Consider the following 22,341-nt stretch of genomic DNA (forward strand, 5'->3'; position numbering starts at 1 on the left):
TAGGGTCTGTAAACAAGTCAGGATGGCGCCTGGCATTTTGCCAGAGGGAGTGGTTTGTGAAGTGACGCCAGCGAGCCATTAAGTGTGGAGATTCCTGATTGGTTGACTGCTGTATCTAGTTTATGTTAATTAAGATAAGCTGGGTGGAATGTATATATACCCCTCCAGTCCTACAATAAACGGCTCCCACTCCTGCTGTATCAATGTACACAAGTTGCTCGTCACCCCCCGGTTATTTTGATGCAGCCAGACTGCGGCACATTAGGATAGCTATGATTATAAAAATGAAAATATAACAAGGATGTGGAGAAAGTGGAACCCAATGTGCTGTTGATGGTGATGTAACTAACGTAGTACAAACATGGTGGAAGACAGCCTGGCCATTACCAAAAAACTAAAAATAGAACTACCGTATGAACCAGTGACTCCGCTTCTGGGTGAATCCCCGAAAGAACTGAGAGCTGAGTCTTAAAGAAATGGGTCAACCCAGGCTCATGGCAGCACTAGTCACAATAGCTATGAGTGGAAGCCACCCAAATGTCCGTCCAGGGGTGAGTGGATAAAGGAAATGTGGTATCTACCTACAAGGGAATGTTACTTGGCCTTTAAAAAGAAAGAAGTCCTTTCATGTGATGCAGCATAGATAAACTTTGAGGACATGATGCTAAGCTAAATACTACCACTCCAAAGAATAAATACTATATGGTTCCACTTACATGAAACGACCTACAGTAGACACATTCCTGGAGACAGACAGTAGGACAGCCAGTGCAGGGCTTGGGGGTGGGGAGAACAGGGAGTTGTCCCTTGGCTACAGCATTGCCATTTGGGAAGAGCAAAAGTTCTGTTGATGGTTGGTAGTCATGGCTGAACAACGATGTGATCATCATCAAACATTTTAAACTGCATACTTTAAAATGACCAAGATGGTAAATTTTATGTTCTGTGTATTTCACAGCAATTTTCTTTAAATTCTTAAACTTCATAAAAGTAAAACGGGCGGTGTGCTCTCTATGACTGACAGGCCATAGCTGACCAGTCCTTGGCCTGGGGGGCATAAAGATAGCACAGTGTACACCTCAAAAAGAGGAAAAATGGGTGGAAGGGTATCAGGATTACACGTGAAAAGAGTGCTCCAAGGCACATAAAGATATTTCTAAGACGTACTCTTTCAAGCCTTGCCAAGCACCCACCCTGGAGCCAATAATCATCTGGGCATAGACACAAAAATAAAGAGAGAGACATCCCTGAGCCTTACAATCCAACCTTTGCATCTCACACCCCCGTCCAAAGGAAGACTGCCTGTGCGTGCTGATGGGCCCATGCTGGGGTGCACGGGGGGGGGGCACCCTGGGGGCCAGGGGTCAGGGGCAATTAGGCCACTCAGGCACTTACATGGCTCCTGTATGGAGGTGCACCCTCCTTGGAGTGGTCAATGATCTTGTCAGGGACAGAAAAGTTCAATGACTACAAGGGTGAGTTTAATTATATGTTGTCGCTGACTAGCAGTGGTTACGATGGTACAATTACACATGTAATTTATCAGCAAGATACTTGCATACATAATAAACCAAAAGCAAAACATTAAATTTCAGTGGAATCTAAAAATATAAAACTGGGCCGTGATGTGGAGCACACTCACTTGCAAGGGGATGGAAGAGCGAAACCATGAGTGTCCCCTCCCTGTCAAGAGCAGGCGGTTCCCACCCACAGTGACCACGTGGCTTCCATCCCAGAAATGCACTCCCCGCACACCACGTAAATCCCAAACCCTCAGTGGTGTGTCAACAGCACGCCGTCACAAAGGAAACGGGACTGAGAAGCTGGCTTAAGAAACTCACCAGCCTTTCTGACACCCTCTGAACTCGCTAACCAAGGTCCCCAGAAGGTGCTGGGGAGACCACATGCCTGGCAATGTCTGGGGGTTCCTAGCCCTGGTATGAGCCAGAGGAGGAAAAGTTAATTACCTGAAAATGATCTATACTTTCATTAATTTTGAATCGAGAGGGAGAAAAGAACAAAAAAATTACTGAATAGAAAAAAAATGAAAATAATAACAGCAACTCACATTTATTAAATGCCTGCTTAGCACCACTGTTAAGTGTATCACAGAGTGTGATCTATTGCACTGCCATTGCTGTTATTCCCAATTTATGGATGAGAAAATTGAGGTGTAAGTCCAGTGACATGCTCGTGTAGTGAGTGAGTCCTAAGTCAGCATTCCAACCTGGGAAATCTGGGTCTGGAGCACGCATGTTTTTTACAGGTTTCCAGGCCTGGAATGGCAACTAGTTAATCTCTCTTTCCTCTTCATGATTTTCTCACTGGTACTGCCATGATGTCCATTACTCCATAATTTGACAGTCAAGGATGGGGTGACCAGGACCATTCTCATCACATGAGCTGTTTCCTAGTAGATGGGTACATTGTATACACCATGCCTGGGGATTGGGGACCCTACTCCCCAGAGTCTCAGTCAATCTTTTAAAGATGGTCAACTCTATACTTTCATCCATCTTTTTTTTTTCAAGAATATCAAGCATGATGAGTCTGAAGAGGACACACTAGAGCCTCTAAAATACTTGAAATATACTGTATGCTACAATTTTCCCCAGGAGATGGTCATTCGGTCACACGGACAAGATGGGAGGCCCAGTTTTCTGAGACTCATGAATTCCTCATCCATGCTCTACTTTGAGAGAGGTCACCTTCTCCTGCTTTGTCTCCATGTCTTCAGTCCAGGTCATCCATATGTATGCCCTATGAGACTTTTAAACATACTTTTACAACAAAGTAGTTTTCAGCTCACAGAGATTGCCTAGCATGATCTTAAACATGTTTTTCTTTTCTATTAAAAAAAAAACTAGATAGCAAAGAAGAGGTAATAAGAATGCCTTTCTATAACTGGCCATTTTGAAATTAAAAAAAAAAAATAGGAGGCCATGGGGTGAAGAGATGGCAAAATAGGTATTTTCTTTGGCCAACTGGGCCCACTATTGTAAGGTCTATATTAGAGCTGGAGATAGAATCCTATCTCCCACCCATCCGGCCATTCCTTCATCTCTCCACCTTCCCATCCATCCATCCACCAATCATCCATCTACCCAACCACTCACCCATCCTTTCATCTACCGATTATAACCTACTGTGTTTTAGGCACCATTCCAGGAACTAGGGAGGTTAACACTGAACATAAAAGGTCCCAGTCCTCACCAGGCACACCACTGGAGTAGGGGAAACAGACCAGAAATAGGCAAAGAAGGAGGAGGTCACCAAAAAGCTTTCCTGCAACACACATCACGACATATTTGGAATCTTCCTAGCACAAAGGTAAATTAAATCCATTTGCTCATTTGTTGTTATCATCAAAGATCAGTTGTAAAAACAAACAAGAGTGTCTTATATGGAAAATGTTAATGGTTCAAAAATGTATTCCAATGTGGTGGAATCATCTGAGGGTAAATACTGCAGGCAATATTTTTATGACAAAAGCTTTATTTCTCATCTTCTCTATCCTTGATTTAAATATATACATGTATGTGGGTGCACACATATCAAGATTCAAGTATTTCAATATAAATTTTGTATTCAAATACTTTTCCTGATTTCAGTTGATTGCATATTTCGAGCCAATGTTGCAACAGTAATTTTTGTTCTGAATCAAAAACAAGGATCTCTCTCTCTCTCTCTCTCTCTCTCTCTCTCTCTCTCTCTCTCTCTCTCTCTCTCTCTTTCTCTCTGCCATGCTCAACACCTTCCTCCCCCTCTTCCCTGCCCTGCTGCCAACACTCTGGCCCTAAGAAGCCCAAATATCCAAGCCACTGTCAGAGCTGAGTGGTATCAAGAGCAAAACCTTTTTCTTCCCATTTATTTCTTGCTGAAGGTTTCTGGGGCTGTTCGGGGCTGAGGCTCTGGCTAAAGCCACATCACAAAGCACCGCCCCCCCAGAAGGACAAACCTCCCCACTTTGACTGGAGTGTGTGATTGTTTGAATACATCTCTCCGGTTCTACAATAATGTCATCCTTGGTTGACACAGATTTTAAAGCCCTTTGAAAAGGTGGAATGTTATCAATCATGAGCGTGATTCTAATGGGATTTAAGTGGAAGAAGCGAAGATCCAGGACCTCACTCGGGCCAGGCTCTGTGGCAGAAGAGGAGGGAGAAAGAAGAGGACCTGTATCAGCCAAGAAAAGGAAACAGTGTATGCGGTCATCCACCCGCCCTCTCTCCCAAAGCCGAAGATGTTCAAGAAGCACCATGAAACTCAGCACCCCAACGTGCCTGCTGTGCCTGTGTCACCTTAGACCAACGGTTCTCTCAAAAGGGCTGCTTGAGTCCCCTCCCCAGGGGATACTTGGGGATTCCTGGAGATGCACTGAGTGTCACAGTGGGGGGAAAGGGGTGTGCCCCTGGCCTCTTGTGGGTAAAGGCCAGGGATGCTGCTAAATCTACTACCATACACGTAACAGCTTCCCACACCAAAGAATCATCCAGCCCCAAATGTCAATAGAGCCAATGCTGATGAAGAAACCCTGTGTCAGACCCGGACAGGCTATCCCAAAGCTAGGGGAAGGTACGGATGGAGAAATTGCTGGGAAAGTGGGAAGACACTGCTTCTGCGTCTCTGCCACCCCACCTGTGTGCCAGCAAACTGAGGCAGGTGACCGAAAAAAGGACAAAACAGATGAGGAAAGGAAAGCAACTTTGAGCCAAATTACTTCCTCTTCTGCCTTTTGATCTAAAATGCACCTTCTTTATTACAAGTCTGAAGGGACTGGAAACTCAGCTTTTTTTTTTTTTTTTTTTTTTTTTTTTTTAATTCAAGGCAAAATAACACTGACCTAACAAAAACAAAATAATCTCCATGGCAGATCACTGGGACTGTCAGACCTTCTGTTTGACAAATCCCAACGTGTGCCTACAAATGTAGAATTCACCCATCAAGCCCAATCACATGCCTGGGATTACTAAGGCAAAGAATTGTGAATTTCATTAAATATGTTAAAGGGGAAAAAAATCAGCTTTGAAAAATAGTAATCCTGTCTTTCAACAAAAATATTATAGGAAGCTATGAATTTGGTAGATCCGAATAGGATGTTGGTACATGTTTTACTAAGGTAATATAATGGCACACTATTATTAGATCACATTAATCATTACTGTGCCAACGGCACTGACAGCCCCACTGAAAAGGATTGAAAGGCCTGGTAATGGATATAAATTACCCATTGTGTGATAAAAGGATTTTTACTAAGAAGGTAAGAATAAAACAGCAAATTTCTAATATAACTGTTGTGTAAAAACCAAAATAAAAGTAATCCTCGGTCAGTAATATCCACAAAATCAGAAGTAAGCACTTTTCCAACAAGATAAAGTCACAATAAAAAAATATATATATATACATATATTCAGTACAATATAAAATTAATTTCTGAGTGCATAATTCCACTATCAATTTCCCTGGTTTATGGAGTGACCTCAGAGATGCATGGTCAGGAGAAGGTGGGCTCCGCTAATTAGATCTGAGGGTGAGTTTACAGAGATATCAGGGGCAGCCTCACAGGGGGTCACGGAAGGCATCAGGTCCACGCACCGCCCTTCCTGCCGCATTTGATTTTAAGCTGTTACCGGCCTCTATGGCAGGAATCTGCTCCATCCATCGCTGAGTGTGTGATCTTGAGTCTGATTGAGATGATAAATGCAGAGGTGCACTCGGACAGGTTTCCTCCCAGACTGGGCCAGCCCACCAAATCACAGGGTGAGCGATGGGGACAGGATGGCACCCAGGCGGTGCTCACGTGGGGTCACCTGGCTTACAGCAGCCTCACCAGGTCACCAGCTCTGACTCCAGGTTACCAGCAGCTGGTGGATGAGCAGTGACTCAGGGTGTCACTCCAGAGAGAAAGAAGTCGCCCTTGGAGGACTTTGCCCCTTTCTGAGCCTCAGGAGCACGTCTTAGTGCTGCGTGTTCACCCCACCCAGCAGACCTGGAACCCCTTCTCCCTCCCGGAGACCTTGGAGTCTGGAAGTTTCTCTGCAGGCCCTCCCCCTTCAGAGTAAAAGGGAGAACCTAGGAAGACTCTTTCCTCAGCACAGGGACAAACAACCCCAAAGAAGACAGCCTGGACTCCCCCACAGACGCACAGACACCATTTCAACAAGCTACAAAGCGATGATCCTTACCGGGCAAGTCTTAAAGCAATGGGGCTCCCTCCTGGGTCAAGGATATTCTTAAAGCCGTGGTGGTCAGGAACTGCAAAAATAAGACCTGTTAGAAACTTTAAATGTCAAACACATAGACTTCAACAAGCATTCATTCAAGGTAACGATTTGCTGGGTTACTTGAGATCCTGAAAATATTAAGTAGCCCCCCCCTGCCCCAATTCTTTGAGCAATTTACAAAATGGGAACTCTGTGACCTTGGCTGCAGTGAGCCAAATTTACTTAGCTCCTTTTAGGTGGGAAATCACCACTTGAAAAAAAAAAAAAAAAGGAGTGAGCAAGGCTTCTAACCATCTCTTCTCTAGAGGGGACAGAAGAAATAAGAGCAAATAAGGCCTGGCTCCCTGGCTCCTTCTCTCCCTTGGGATTCTGAGAGTAAGGAACATGCAGATACTCAAGGTTCCTTGTTTTCTCCCTGATTTATGGAGCCCCCTACAGTAGACCAAAATTCCACCCAAATTTCAGTTGGCTGAACCCATTCAGTGGCCAGGGAAATACTCGATGGATCCAAAACGGGAATCTGCAACGAACCGAAGCTCTGGGATGTTGTGTTTGGCATTAAAGCCCTCTCTCCTGAACCAAGACCAGGAAAGCGGCAGCCAGTTAGATTTTCTACTTTTTACTCTGTGTTATAAATGAAATCAGTCCCACGTAGATGATCTCATCTACCAGGGCATGTGCGGGTGAGATAAGGCGTAGCAGGAAAGCTCCACTGTGGCTTCAGGAGTCATCAGCTCGGATGGTCAGGTCAACCCTCCAACCAGTGATTTCCAGCACCCCCTTGTCCAGAGTAATCCAGAATCTAATTTGTTTTGCCATCTTACAGAAGGGACATTGCAGGGCAAGCAAAAGTCCTCCCCTGATAGATGGTGTTTTGCCAAACCTGAAGTTACACATTCAGATCAGAAAAGCAGAACTCTGCTATAGACTCAAGGATGCTGTTCTATAAATGGGACATCAGAAGATGCTTTTGGAGGACCCACAGTAGCAGCCTCAGCCCAAGAAGTTAAAACTGAAAACCCCACTTGCCATGCTCCATCCAACTCTCAGACTGATTTCTGGCAGCCACAAAGGTGTTTGCTGACTACATGTGAAAAGTGTTATCTGAAAGTGCCACAAGGAAGCCACTGTTTATAAACAGATTTCTACCTGCCCACCTTGAGACATAAAGAAAAGTTTACACCTCCATCTGCAACAAGGAACAAAATTACAAGTCTGGTGTCGCTCTTTTCTCTCTCTCTCTCTCTCTCTCTCTCTCTCTCTCTCTCTCTCTCTCTCTTCTCTCTCCCTCTCTCTCTCTCTCTCCCTGCTCCCCAGATCAGGTTTTCTTTTTCATCTACACTTTTTCTGTATCATTCAACATTAAACTCTAAGAGTGAGAAGCAAATGCTCACTGCCACATTTTCTGAGATTATGACTCAGTTTTGAGCAGAACAGGTCCCCAGCCCCCAGTGGGCTCTGGAAAGACTTATCTGCTTTGCTCATCGTACTTTGTGTTCAGGGAGGGGGGAGGAAGGGGGGGGCACAGACTGAGATTTTATATCCAGGATCATGACTTGCAAAATTCTAGCATGATTCTCCAGCGACTGTTCATGTAGAAGTTTTGTAAATTCTCATGACAAGAGAACACAGGGAAAGCCACTTCATGGAGGGACATCCCACACTGATTTGTCCTCTGCACCTCAGAGCCTCACTGTCTCCCACAATCTCCACCGGGCAGTGAGGGGAGCAAACCCTTCAGGTTGTGTATCCTGAATCGAGAAAGGCCCAGCTCCAGCCTGGTGGCTATGACCCAGGATGTGCTCCTCTGGGGGATTAGGGGGTTTCTCCAAAGCCTGCTGACCTGCCTGTGTAGGCGAGGTAGTGCCCACACTCGCACAGGTAGTGCCACACATTTGCACAGGTAGTGCCCACACTCGCACAGGTAGTGCCACACGCTCGCACAGGTAGTGCCACACGCTCGCACAGGTAGTGCCCACACTCGCACAGGTAGTGCCCACACTCGCACAGGTAGTGCCACACACTAGCACAGGTAGTGCCACACACTCGCACAGGTAGAGGCTACACTGGAATCTTGGGAAAGGAAGTTGAGTTACTTCCACCTGTGTCTATTGAGACCATCTAAATAGTAGGGACTCCTGGTGTCTGATGTCATTAGAGTCACTGTAGGTCTGGAAAAGGTGACAACATCCTACCACGGAAGCTCTCTGGATTCGGTGGGGAGAGAAAATCTTCCAGCACAATAATTCTGTCTTCCTCAGTGGAAAAAAAAAAATGGCTCTTTTGGTGCAAGTGGGTAACTCATGTTTAGAGGGAACACTGTTGGGGGCATAACCTGCCTCCCGGAGGACACCACACTGAAGGTACTCAGGGAAGCAGCACCACCCAGGAGCCACTGCCCACAAGCCCAGTTTGGTACGGTACCCACCAGATCAGAGGAGGAGTGACAGGAGGCGGATTACAAAGGCATCAGGAAGTCTAGCATGCATCAAGGGGTGAAGCAGGCCAGCAGCCGTGGGGGTGTTTCAATGCCTTAAATCCACTCGCTGTAAAGTGACAGCCCGTTTCTCCTTCAAAACACGGGTGAGGCACACACACAGCCACCCTCAGCCACAGACACCCCCAGCGTGAATGAGTTCGGAGCATCCATTCATTCCAGGACTCACAGACTCCTGTGAGCCTTTAGTGTGAGCCAGGCCCTGTGGGAGGGTAGGGGACAAGCAGGTCTGCCACTGGGTACGGAAGCTCCTCAGGGTGCAAAGAGCCTGGCAGAATGCACAGGGAGTCAAGAGAGCAGGTCAAAGGTGTGTCACCAGGAGCAGAGGGTGGCTGGCTGCGGCTTAGCCCTGGTGAGGGGAGGGCTGGGGCAAGGGAGCATGACCGAGAGGTAGTGGGGTCCCGGAGGAGACCCAGCAGGGCAATGAGACTTTGAGAACAGCATGAGAGAAGGAGGAGAGGGGAGGAAGGGGTGGATCCTGGGTGGATCCTGGTGAGGGAAAGCAAGGAGCCCAGGGTGCTAGGAGGAGAGGGAATGGGGCCATCATACAGACGGAAGCACTCCCAGGTCCCTCCAAGGAACGGAAGGGGAGGGGAGGAATAGGGATCAAGAGAGAAATAGAGTGAGAGAGAGAGAGAGACTTTGAAGGCCTAATGGGGAGGGCAGGAAAATATGGGTGATACCAACAAAAGGTAGCCTGACAGCTCTGTCCCACCCTAGCCCACAGTGACCACAGGGCAGCTTACACCCCCATCCCTGGTAATTCTGCAGGCAAAGCTGTGCCACCCCTAAGCCCAGCCCTGGTCAGCAAACATCCTGAAGAATGCAGAGTCACAGGTGGCCCTGCGCTGGCCCCTCCGGCACAGGAGAGGGAAGGCCGAGTGGGCCCCTGATGGGGGACAGAGGTCAGCACTGCCCTCCCAAGTTCTCCTAGACTCAGCCAACCTGGAAGCTCCGAGCAGAGAAACTCTCACGGGACAAGAGCCCTGCCTCCTAGATTGGGCCTCAACGGTGCTGAGGGAGAAGGTGATTTTTAAGTTAACGGGTCAGCAAAGATGGAGCACCCCCACCCTCACCTGAGCCCTCTGAAATAAGCCCCGCCCTTAACACCAAGAGCCTCCTGGGCCAGCAGGCTGCCTCCTCCGGCCATCACACACCTGCTTCTTGCTCTATGCCATGGCAACCTGAAGGACACAGTACCAACAGCATGTGACCCTAAGGACACACCAGGCACTAGGTTCCATGCTGGACACCAAGCTGAGGCATGTAGGGGAAGGACTGCGTTGGATTCACCTCTCAGTCCCTCGCCTCTGACAGAGTCTAGGAATGTTGGGGGGTCGGGGAGCAAGGGGAGGAAAAAGGGAAGTGGAGAGAGGAGGATGGTAGAAAGAAGGGAGAGGGGACGGAAGAGGAAAGGAAGGTGCAGACGAAGCATGGAGGAGCGATGGCTGGACAGAGGAGAGAAGAAGGGTGGGTTCTCCTCCCCCTCCCCAGCCCTGTCCCCCTCCCCCACTAGGGGCAGGCTATGCTCCTAGAGAGACAGGGAGGGTCACACTTCCCAGGGGCCACTGGGAGGCCCAGCAGTAAGAGCCCTCTCTGTTCACTGCAGATCCAGGGAAGGCCGGGGCCGCTGGGAACCAGGTAAACCATTTTCCATCCAGAAAAGAGCCAGGAAAGAAAGGTCCTGAGAAAGAGCCGGCCAGATGCCTTCAGCCCCCTGCCAGAGAAGGGCGCAGCTAACAGGTTCCAGAGGGGAGACACAGGTGGGTGCCCAGCAACCCAATCCGCCAGGTCACACCAAGGTCCCACGTGTGAGTCTTACTCTTCTGAGGCAGAGGCTCTTCCCCGACACAAAGCACAGAGCCCCCTTCTCAGTGCTTGCTACCTGGGGGCCTGCACTGCCCCCAAGGCTCTAGTCCTCCCAGCAACCCAGAGCTCAATATTCTGAAGTTCCACGAGGAACAAGGACCCTGCCAAAAAACAGCACCTGCTCAAGATGGATTCCAAGTTCAGCACCCAAGCACGGAGGGACTTTCTCTTTCTTGAAAACTCTGAGAGATGAACATGGCCCCAAGTGACCCAACCATTGCCCCTTGGAGATTCCAACAGGAATCTGGGGCAGTAGCATATGCCTGTAATTCCCGCAACTCAGGAGTCTGAGGTAGGAGGATCACAAGTTCAAGGCCAACCTCATCAACTTAGTGAGACCTTGTTTCAAAATAAAAACTGCAAAGTACTGAGGATGTAGTTTAGTGATAAAACGCTTCTGGGCTCAATCACCAATACCCCCAAAAAAATTCCAATAGGAGAGGGCTCCTAGTAGGGAAAGGTACCTGGGAAAGTGGTCTTAGAGAATCATCCACTCATTCTACAATTATCAGGTTGGCATCGATGTTGTATGGACAAAATATATACCTGTGCAGAGCTGATGTTTTTGTTGTTGTTGTTGTTGTTGTTGTTGTTTTAAAGAGAGAGAGAGGGAGAGAGAGAGAATTTTTTTTTAATATTTATTTTTTAGTTTTTCGGTGGGCACAACATCTTTGTTTGTATGTGGTGCTGAGGATCGAACCCGGGCCGTACGCATGCCAGGCGAGTGCGCTACCACTTGAGCCACATCCCCAGCCCCCAGAGCTGATGTTTTAAACAGAATATCCAAATAAAAGTGAAATACAAGGTCAGCAAATCATAAGCTTTAAAAAGAAAAATGATCTGGACATGGTGATGAATGCCTGCAATCTCAGCAACTCAGGAGGCTGAGGCAGGAGGATTGCCAGTGCAAAGCCAGCCTCAGGAACTTAGTGAAGCCCTAAGCAACTTAGCAAGACTATCTTGAAACAAAGAAAATAAAATAGGGATGTGGCACAGTACTTAAGTGCCCCTGGATTTAATCCCCAGACCAAAAATAAATATTGGGGAGGGAGAGAAAGCAAAGATGAAGAAAATGACAGTGACAGAAGCTATTGTAGATACGGCGACAGAGAAAATTTCTCTAAGGAAGTGTCATCTGATGAGACACCAGAATAGAGGAAGGAAGGGAGTTTTGGGAAATCTGGGGTAAGACTTTACAAGGAGAACAAACAGGGAGTGCTAAGGCCCTGAGGTCAGAAGGATGGTACATTCAAGGAGCAGCAAGACCTTCCATGTGGCTAGGGTGTGGGACAACAGGAGATGGTGCACCAGTCAGGATCCGTACACATCCTGTAGGCATGGAAAGAAATTTGGTCTTTGTCCTGAGGCTTTGGTGGTTTTCAGCAAGGGAATGGCATGATGTGATTTTGTATTGTACAGACATCACTCTGCTGCAGTGAGAGTAGAGATGGGGGACACCAGTGGGGAGATGGCTGCAGCCATTCAGGTGAGCAAGGAGCTGGCTCCAACCCTGAGAGAGGAGCTGTGGCAGAGAAGAGAAGCCGCAGTCTGGGGATGCCAAGAGAACGCCAAGAGCAAGCAGGACTGAGAGCCATCCTGGGCTCATCCTGGTCCAGGACCCTGGGGACATGGGACACTAACCCCCAAACCAGCCCCTGACTGGGTCTCAGGTGTGTTACCCATGGGGTTCTCACACGTTGACATCTTGAGGCCTTACTGACCCCTGCAGACCCACCTATCCCAGGGTGGCCTATTTCTAGAGATGGCAAATGATGCTCCCTTACCCCAGCCCTGGGAGCTGCATCCATGTCCATAGGTAAAACAACCTAGCCAAAGTCCATACCCCAGCCACCAACTTTGTGGGGCTCTCACAAGGCTTATAGTCATTATCCCCCAGCCCTAGACATCCAAGGTCAGAAACTGGGTGTCTAGAGACAGCTCCCTCACCCCAGATGCTGCTGAAATTATTACAACCAGTCAATCCCAAGCCCATGAACTCTGCCCTGCCTCGCCTTGCCTGAAAGATCCACGGTAGAGGCCCTTGCCCACTTTCCCCCTCTCCCTCTGCCTCCTGACCCACCCTAGGGCTCCCCCCGCCCCACGCCCCTTCTTCTTGGGAACTGTGACAAACCAGTGCTTCAGTGGCAGTCCTGTCCTGTGCTGTTGGATTCCCCGTGCCCCAATAATCATAAAACCTACACTGTGAGACATCAAGTCTGGAGTCACTAAAACAGCACCGGTAGAGGAGAGGACAGAGCCCAGAGTTCAAGCTAGGCCTGCTGAAGATAGCACCCAGGCTCACCACGGAGCCGCCACCCTTCTCCCACAGGACACATCATGCACCCTGAGAAATGGTCACCCTCTCTTCTAACTGCTGCTGGAGCAGATGCCCAAGAAGCTAGTGTACAATAGCCATGAAGTGTCTCAAAGCAGGAGATGAACTCTAGGAACTTGGACAGATCTTGTCTAAGCCCATGGATCTACTCCACAGGGTCCCCAACTGACCCCCTGAGGTCAGGTCTGCAAACTCCAACAAGCTGTAGCATCCTTAAGTGTGTGCGTGCGTGTGCATGCTGGGTACACACCCATGCATGTGCCTGTGTGTGCGTTCACATGCATGTTGGTGGGTGGTGGCAACTGCCACCCTGATGCAGAGCCCAGCACCCTACAAGGCAGCTCAAAGTGTATGACACGGAGTACGCTGGGCTGCCCAGACATGCTTCCAAAGGAAGCCTCTTCTTTCATTTTAAAACAAAGGTAACTTTGATGGAGAAGCTATTTGATACCTGTTCGATCTAAATGCTTTCAGGATACACAGACATCAGACGCTCCCAGAAACCTGAGACCCTGGGTTATCATCCCAGAGCTGGGATGATAAAAGATGAGTGGCGGGCTCCTTCCTACCAGCTTGCTTAGCCGGTGCATGTATTTTTACATGCTTTAGCATGAAAAAAAGCTAAGCTGCTCAGAGCCAATCAAATTACGTCCCTGTCTCTTTAATAAACAAATCCATGTGCACATTAACAGTGTTGAAAATTCAATTTAAACTCTTTGTCTGTTGCTGCTTACTCTAAAGATGGTCTTTCTTAAACAACAGAACACCAAGGAGTCGTTAGTGCTCTCTCTTCATTACTTCAAAAAACCAATCATTAGACACCAGAGTATATACGTAATTAGAAAATCACTTCCTTTGCAATCCAAGCTAAGTAGTTTACATACTGTAATTACAGGGACAAAATCAATTTTTAATCATTTCCCTGATTGGGCTCATCAGCTCTGTGGGAACATTGTAACCTGCTTGTTGTGCAAAAGCAACATCTGGGCTAAAACAATTACCCTTTGTTTGCTACAATATTCCTTAAATCTTTTTGCTTGCATAAAAAATGAAAACATGAAGACAAGATATTTGGATGTCTTTTTGTCCTTGATCAACATATATCCGAAAGTTCTCCTCGTGACGTGAGCTTAATGTTCCCCGGAATTTACGGTTTAACAGTACACATCCAAGGAATGTATTTTTTCAGTGAGATAAAAGTATCTGATTGTTTTAAAGATCCATTCAGCTGCCTAATTGTTCCATAGCTAACACATGGTATTCAAACAGCCCACACATTACAAAAGCTCATCTGGGTAATCATGGGCAACTATTATTGCGATGGTTTACACTTTTCTAATACAAATGAATGGATTTTATCAAAATTTAAAAAAAAAAAAACTAAAAAGCTGAGTATGTGTGAAAAATAGTTGGTATGAATTGGCAAGGCGAGGCTGAGCATTTTGTTCTCTTAATAGGAAATGACCTCATTTACACTGGAGTAATAATTAGTACTGCTTCACTGACAGTTAAGAAAAAAAACTTTCCCAGTATAATAAGGCAGCATCTCCTTTGTTAGGAGATCTACATTGATTATTAACCCTTGCCAAGAAACTCCGAGTCTAACTCTGCGTTCCACTGGGCTCATGCTTGCTGGCAACAGATAAAAATATCTGTTTTGGAGACCGTTGCTTCTCACCCAGATTTCCAAAGTTTTGCATCTGAGCTTTTAAGTGACAATCTGAAACACTTGGTGTCCTCTTTGAAGAAACATAGAGAGCCCCCACTACCCCACCCCACCCCACACCACAGCCTCAGAGAACCCCCTTCGGCCCCCTGAACTCCCCCGGTGGCCCTGGTCCTCCCCATCCTTTTGAAGTTTATTGGCTTTGATTATGGCTTGCAAGTCTCCCAACCTACAATTAATTCATAGTCAAAACAGCCTGCAAAGGGAAAAGGAGAGAGGGAAAGTGAAGAGACGGAAGATATCCTTGCTGGTGGTTCAGCCCCAAGCTGATGGTGCAGGAGATAGGAGCATTTGAGCCATTAAAGAATTACAGTCTGGGAAGCAGCTAGAATTTATTTACACACACACACACACACACACACACACACACACACACACACACGAGTCCTTCTGAAGGGATTTGTTCATTGACCAACCATTCCTGAACTTAAAAAGAGTAGCAACTAACATTTATTGAGCATGTGCCCCCAGGGTTCCCAGAATTAACACACACAGTCTCACTTGATCCTCACAATATTCCTATGAGGTAGGTACTGTTACCATGTTCATTTGTTGATGAGAAAGTGAGGAAATAACCCTGAAGTCATGTGGCCAAGGTTAAGAGCTCCTGCAGAGGGGAGCCAGAGTCTGAATCCAGGTGGGCTGAAGTCCTGGTCTGTGCTGTGAATCCCATAGCCACACTGGGGAATATCCTTTTCCTTCAGCCTCTGAAAGCCCCATCTCCAGGACGGTTGAGTCTGCCCAATGCCCACTATTCAGAGATATCTGCCGGTCCCCACTGCTGTGCCCTCAGGCACACACAGACGTTGGCACCATGCTGCACATAGATCCCTACTGCTCATCCCAAGGAGGGCGATTCTGATGCAGGACAAGGTGGAGAGGAATTCATACTGTAGGAATTCATACATATTAGGTAAGAAGCATAAGCCAGAGGCACATGTTTTCTAGAAGGCTTGGGACCACAGGTGTCCAGCTGCCGTGCTGGTGAATCCCCAGAGCCTGAACACATCCAGGATGGGGTTCTCCAGCCTGCCCAGAAGCCACTGCCTCTGACAGCCAGTGCATTGGCAGGCTCCCCAGAAACTCACTTTACCCAATTTCTTTGTCCAACCCGCCCCTGATCTCACACTATTCCTGGGATCAATCCTACATCAGTTCAAGACTTGAAGGGATGGCAAATCCAAGAGGGCCAATTCTGGCCCTCAAAGACAGTGAGAAAAAGGAGAAAAGCCCTTTCTTTCTTTCCTTTTTCTTTCTTTTCTTTTTCTTTTTCTTTCTTTCTTTCTTTTTTTTTTTTTTTTTTTTTTGGTGGCACTGGGGATTGAACCCCATATCCCCAGCCCATCCATATACATATATTTCTTGCTTTGGTGTAATTTTTTAAAAAGGGGTTGTTTTCTATTTCACCTGTACTACTGCAGGTGATGTGGCCATCCAGGTATCTGTTTACTAAATATTGTTTGTGCATTCAGCCATCACATAGAGCTACACTGTCTGATTTGGTAACCCTTAGTCACATGTGGTGATTGAGCAATTAAAATATGCCCAATCCAAATTGAGAGGTGCTTGTACATTTAATATATACATCACAATTGGAAGAATGCATAATGTCTCATTAATGTTCTTTATATGTTGAAATGATAACATTTTGGATATATTGAATTAAACAACATGTGATCTTAAAATCAACTTTACCTGTTTCTTTTTACAAGTTTCAATGTGGCTATTAGAAAACTCAAAATCTCATAGGAGACTTGCATTTGAGGTTTGAATTATATTTATAAGGTATGGAGCCAATTTTGAGCTTACCAAAATATCAGGTCATTTTTGACACCTGAATTGGACCATACTAAAAATTCACGTGATTTTGGAAGCAGGGTTTTTTTTAAAAAAATGTACTATCAGCAATATTACATTGAAGTATTGGTCCCAGAGATCTTCTTTGGGGCCAAAGTGAAACCTACACAAGTTCCAGCTGAACCATCTTGGGTCCCTTTTACAAGGTCAATCTTCTGTCCCAGCTTGTTTACCTTTTATTTTATAAGACTGTTTATTCAAGCAAGATCTTCTCATTGGAAATTTGGAACATGCAAGTTACTAGAAGAAAGAAAAGAATAAAAGTCTGTAATTCTTTCAGCTATGCGTTTCGTGCTGCTCTTTTGGTGCATTTCTTTCCACTCTTGTCTGTGTGTATGTGTTTGTGCATGTGGTGTGTATGTGTGTGTGTGTGTGTGTGTGTGTGTGTCCACAAACATAGTTGAGAACATATTTCATAGGCATCTTTGGCTTCAAGTTTCACAAGCTCTCAAGTCCTAAATGCAAATGGATACTTCTTGGCCATATGAAAACATGGGCCATTTAAGGTGCCTGAGTCCCCAGGTATGTTAAAAGGAAAGGGGTTAAAAGAATAGAAAGATAAGTCACACACTGAGAGAAAATCTTTGCAAATGACCGACAAATTGGATGAAGACTGGGATTCAAAAAAAAAAAAAACCTCTGAAAACTTAGCAATAAGAAACAGACCAATTTTTAAAAACGGGCAAAAGATCTGAACAGATATTTCATCACATACCAAATAAGCATATCAAAAGATGCTCCGTGTCCTGTGTCATTAGGTAATTGCAAATTAAAACAAAAATAAGATACTACTACATGCTAATCACAAAGGCTCAGATTCAAGACAATGACAACATCAAACGCTGGTGACGATGTGAAGCCACGGGAATTCTTATTCACTGCTGGTGGGAATGCAAAATGGAGCAGCTGCTTTGAAAGACAGTTTGGCAGTTTCCTACAAAGCTAAATATAATTCTACCACACAATCAGGCAATCATGCTTCTTGGTGTTTACACAAATGAGCTGAAGCGATGCCTACACAAAGAACCACACACCAATGTTGAGAACAGAATGTTTGTAGATTGGCATTTTGTATAACAGAACTGCCAAAATTTGGAAGCCAGAAAGATATTCTTTAATAGTTGAAGAGATAAACTGTGGTATATCCATACAAAGGAGTATTATTCAGCAGGAAAAGAAGTGAGCTAGCGAGCCATAAAAACACACAGAGGCAGCTCAAGGACATATTTCTACATGAAAGAGGCCAATCTATGTAAGAGTCTGTGTGGTGATTCCAGTGTGGTGCTCCAAACCCTTGGAACATTCTGGAAAAGTCCAAACCATGGAAACAGTAAAAAGACCAGTGGTTGCCAGTGATTCAGGGGAGAAGGGGAAAGATGAACAGGTGGATCATGGGCAACTTGTAAAACACACACCGTTTACATTTTTCAAAGTCCAGAAAAGATATAACACAAAAAGCGAATCTTATCCAAACCATGGACTTCCGTCAGTAATAATGTATTAATAGCTAACAGGGATTTTGAATGTTCCCAAAACCAACAAAGCGTATGTCTGTGAGAGATATGCCAGTCACCCCAATCTGATCACTACACATTGTATACATGTGTTAAAATGCCACACTGTACTTCACAAACATGTACAATTACTATACATCATTAAAATATTTAATTTAAAAAATAAAAAAAAATAAGCCAGGTGTCGTGGCACATGCCTGTAATCCCAGTGGCTCAGGAGGCTGAGGCAGGAGGATTGCCAGTTCAAAGCCAGCTTCAGCAAAAGCGAGGTGCTAAGCAACTCAGTGAGACCTTGACTCTAAATAAAATACAAAATAAGGCCAGGGATGTGGCTCAGTGGTCAAGTGCCCCTGAGTTCAATCCCCAGTACCCTCCAAAAAAATAAATAAATAAAAATAAATACATAAATAACATGCAAAATGTGTCAACATTGGCTTGTTGATTGTGACACGTCGCACAAACTCAAAATGTTAATAATAAGGTAAACTACGGTGGGGGGAGAGGTATGTGGAAGAGCTCTATCTACTTTCTGTTCAATTCTACTATGTACCTAAAACTGCTCTAAAAGAAAAAAAAAAATAGTCCACTAATTTAGAAAGAAAAAAGGGGTAAGGAGAAAGGAGAGCTTTGAGGAGGCCTAGGGAAGGCTTCCTCCTGGCCGAGTACTTCCTTTCTGCCCATCAGGACGTCTCTCCAGTGCTCAGAGGTTGGGAACAGCAGCAGAAGCCTTCTGGCCACCACTCCCCAGATGAGCTGATGTCTCAAACCTCCCAAGGAGGCTGCTCGGTCAGATCCTCAAGATGTGCACGTGGATGCCAGAGGCTGGAGACTTCACCCGACCGACGGGCCTTCACTTCTGTGCACGTGGATTCTGTTGTCATTGTTTCAACGAACAGAGAAGAAATGCACCCAGGTCTCTCCAGGAGAGTCTAAGTCAGCAGACCCACACCCCCTTCTCAGGGTCCATCTCCTGGGGTGGCCTTAAGATGGGTCCTCCTCCACATGGATCTCCCCCAGAGCTCCATCCTTGCTTCTTCCATCTCTGAGACAGAAAAGTGGCTACCTCCAAACACGAAGATAGGGATGAGGCAGAGGTGTGAAAACGCACAGGAGCCCCAGCTGGAATCCAGCAGGAATTTGGAGGTGTTTGGAGCATTATTAGAGAAAAGGGTAGCGTTCTTCTCCTTTCTCTTTCTGGGCATAAGTGCAATCAAAATGCTGCTGTCCTAGTGAAACCGTTTTTTACCTCTAAATCCATATTGTTTGGCTCCAGCTACTGATTATTCTGGAAAAGGCTTGGAAAAAGTCAAGGGCAGACTAATTTGGAGGTCACATGAAATATTTCATATTGTTTTTCTGTGACTTTAGAGTAACAAGAAGTAGTAACCGCCAAAACGGTGGGTCCCTCAAGCACCCCTCATTCTTTAGCAAAAGAGGCAAAAATGACAGGTTAAAAAAAAATAAGAAGAAAGCTTTCAGAAGCAGGCACTCTGGGCAATGCCTGCTGCAGGGTGTGCAAAGGCAGGGGGTTCAGAAAGGCCCTGGGGGGTCTTGCCCTTTCCTAGCCTGGCCCATTGAACAGCTATCCACAGGTCCTTTGCTTGTTACAAGGTACAGTTCTTATTCCAGAAAACAGAAATCCAAAACGGTTCACAGGAAGAAAGAAAAAAAAAACTGTCCTTCCCCTCTCATCTCCCAAGGCTTTCCCTTTTGGTAAAGATTTTATAAACATTCTTGGAAAGAGTATATTCTCTCTCCTCTGCCCACAGGTAACAAGGGATGGCAGATGTTTCAGAAATAGCACATTATAAAAAAAAAAATCCAATGTCACTAAAACCAGAATGGAAAATGTTTTATACATTAACAAACATTGTAATGAATTTGCACAACCTTAACCGACTGTATACCCAGCATAATGAAATGGTCTCTATCCTTTCAAAGAAAAAAAATTACGTATGCTAGCACATAGCTTTAGAAAACCATTGTTCTTAAAAAAAAAAAAAAAAAAAAAACCTGCATTTTTCGCAGCTACCATGTAATTTGTGAGATGCATTTTTAAATGATCTGCAACGGCAGCGGGCTTCATCAGTCAGATGATACTGATAGATAATTCACCAAACCGTCACATGATCTTCCATCACTCTAAAAGACGCGAATATATTGCCACAAGCTTTGGGAATAATGGGTGCACCTGTTTACGGTGTCACCTCTGTTTGCTAATTGTCTCCTTGAGCTACATTTTACTTCTAATGCATTTATTTTTGACAGGCAGTGTCTATTTAGAAATCACATTACTTCAAGTGCAATTGTTCTTTTGTCTATCAAGTAAATGAAGTGTTGTTATACAGATTTCAGGTTCTGATTAGTAAAGTATCAGAGCCCCAAAAAGGTCAATCAGTTATTTACCTGAGGTAATAGAAGAATGACAGACATCTTGAATATTCTCCAGCTGGTGGTGTGGGCCATAGCATTATAATTACTCAACTCCACTTAACTTAAATATATATTCCTGGGGTGGGCAGGCTAAGAAGGCACACTCGGAGGACATGCCCAAAGATTTGCCTTCCTCAAGAATTGTAGGCAGGTGGGGCTTCTGTTTACATTCATGGGTGTTACCAGATAAAGCAACAGCAGTCCCTGGAAGTTCCAACAGCAACAGTCAAATGAGGGTGGGATATTCCTTACCTGTCTGCTCAGACAAATTCTCCTTAAAAAAAGGGTGCCTTCAAACAGTTTTTCAGATCATCTTACTCTTCAGGTCTGACTTCATGAGTTAGTTCACATCAACATGAAAGTAATTCCAACCAAAACAAAACCGGATCACCACTAAAGGAAAATAAACAGAGCCCTCTCTGGAAAACTGGAACCTGCTAGAATGGGATTTCCTTTGACTTCCCCCCTACAGCAACATGGTGCCAGCTGCCTGTGTGAGTGGCAGTGTGAAGGCCAGGCCAAGGGGGCTGGGGCATCTTCCGATGTACAAGCAGAGGCTGGGGACCAACTCGTGCCAGAAGCCAAACTTACACACACCAGCATACGCCGGTTAAGTAACCAGGAGACGGTCACACGCCATGGAGAAGGAGAGCCTGAGCACCGGCTCGTTTCCTGGGGTTCAGATCCAAATGTCTAAAGCCGCAAATACCTCCAAATTATTCCTATAGATCATCCACCTGACTCACGGCCCCCAAAGCAACCCAAACCATGAATCAAAGAGACAGTTCTATATTTAGAAAACACTTGTCTCTTAAGTGGATCATCCACGATTTTTTTTTTGTATTTCCTCCTGACCTCTCTATCCATGCATTGTAGGATTCCCTATCCCTTCCTCTCTGTGTTAGACTGTCCCTCCTCAGCATTGAATTGTCCCTGGTGTAACTTCTAGTTGAGCATCAAGCAAGTCACCATAGTCACCCCCAAGCCTTGCACACCTAGAGCCTCTCACTAAGTCCTAGCGTCCAACATGCCCCTCTGTGGACTCCCGCCTCTTTCATGGTGGCCAGCCCAGGCAGGTGGCCAGGCTTACAGGGAATTCCAGAGACCACCGCTACTCAACGCACTTGCCAAAAGAAAGAGACACGCTTGCCTTAAGTCACATTCTAAATTGGCTCCCTGGAGCATTCCCCAACCTTGTTCACTAAAGTCGGTGTGTGTTTCCTCAGTGTTTAGCATATGCTATGTAACCTGAGCAGGGCTCCTATTGTATCACTGGTTGTTTTTTCCAAAGTGTTTTCCCATCAGGACCATAATTATATGCAAACTACTTGACTTAGAACCATTCACAGACATGTTTTAAATGTTCACCAGGATACCTCCGCTACCTAAAGGAAAGAGGACCTAGGAATCCTTTCTTGGGGACCCCAAGGCCCGTGAGATTGGGGAACCCTGACATGCAGAAGAAGAGACCATCCTCAAAAAGCAGAACCTCTGCGACATTTTCTACTGGAGCGACAATGTCCTCTTCATTCTGCAATTTATTTCAACTCTAAGTACTCTAATCACTGGGAAGTACTTTTTGCTTTTTAAACAGCCTGCTTGTTTTTACAGGTCAAGAGCATAAATAAAACAGTCAAGTTGGAAACTTGGAAAGCTCGTTTGTAGGAGAAGGAAGTAGTTATAGATTGTCCATTTGTTCAGACACAAGAAGCTCTCAGGAGAGTTTCACTGTGTAGGGAAGCCAGACCCCTGGACAGCATGTGCTCACTGGGAAGGTCAAGGAGCACCCTCCCTCTGGTCCTGGGGGAATCTCTCTGGATCCCAGACTGCAGACTTGTCAAAAACACACAAGGGCTACATGTTTATAGAGTTAAAATTTTAATTAA

Source organism: Callospermophilus lateralis, chromosome 18, assembly GCF_048772815.1.
Source record: "Callospermophilus lateralis isolate mCalLat2 chromosome 18, mCalLat2.hap1, whole genome shotgun sequence".
Lineage (NCBI taxonomy): Eukaryota > Metazoa > Chordata > Mammalia > Rodentia > Sciuridae > Callospermophilus > Callospermophilus lateralis.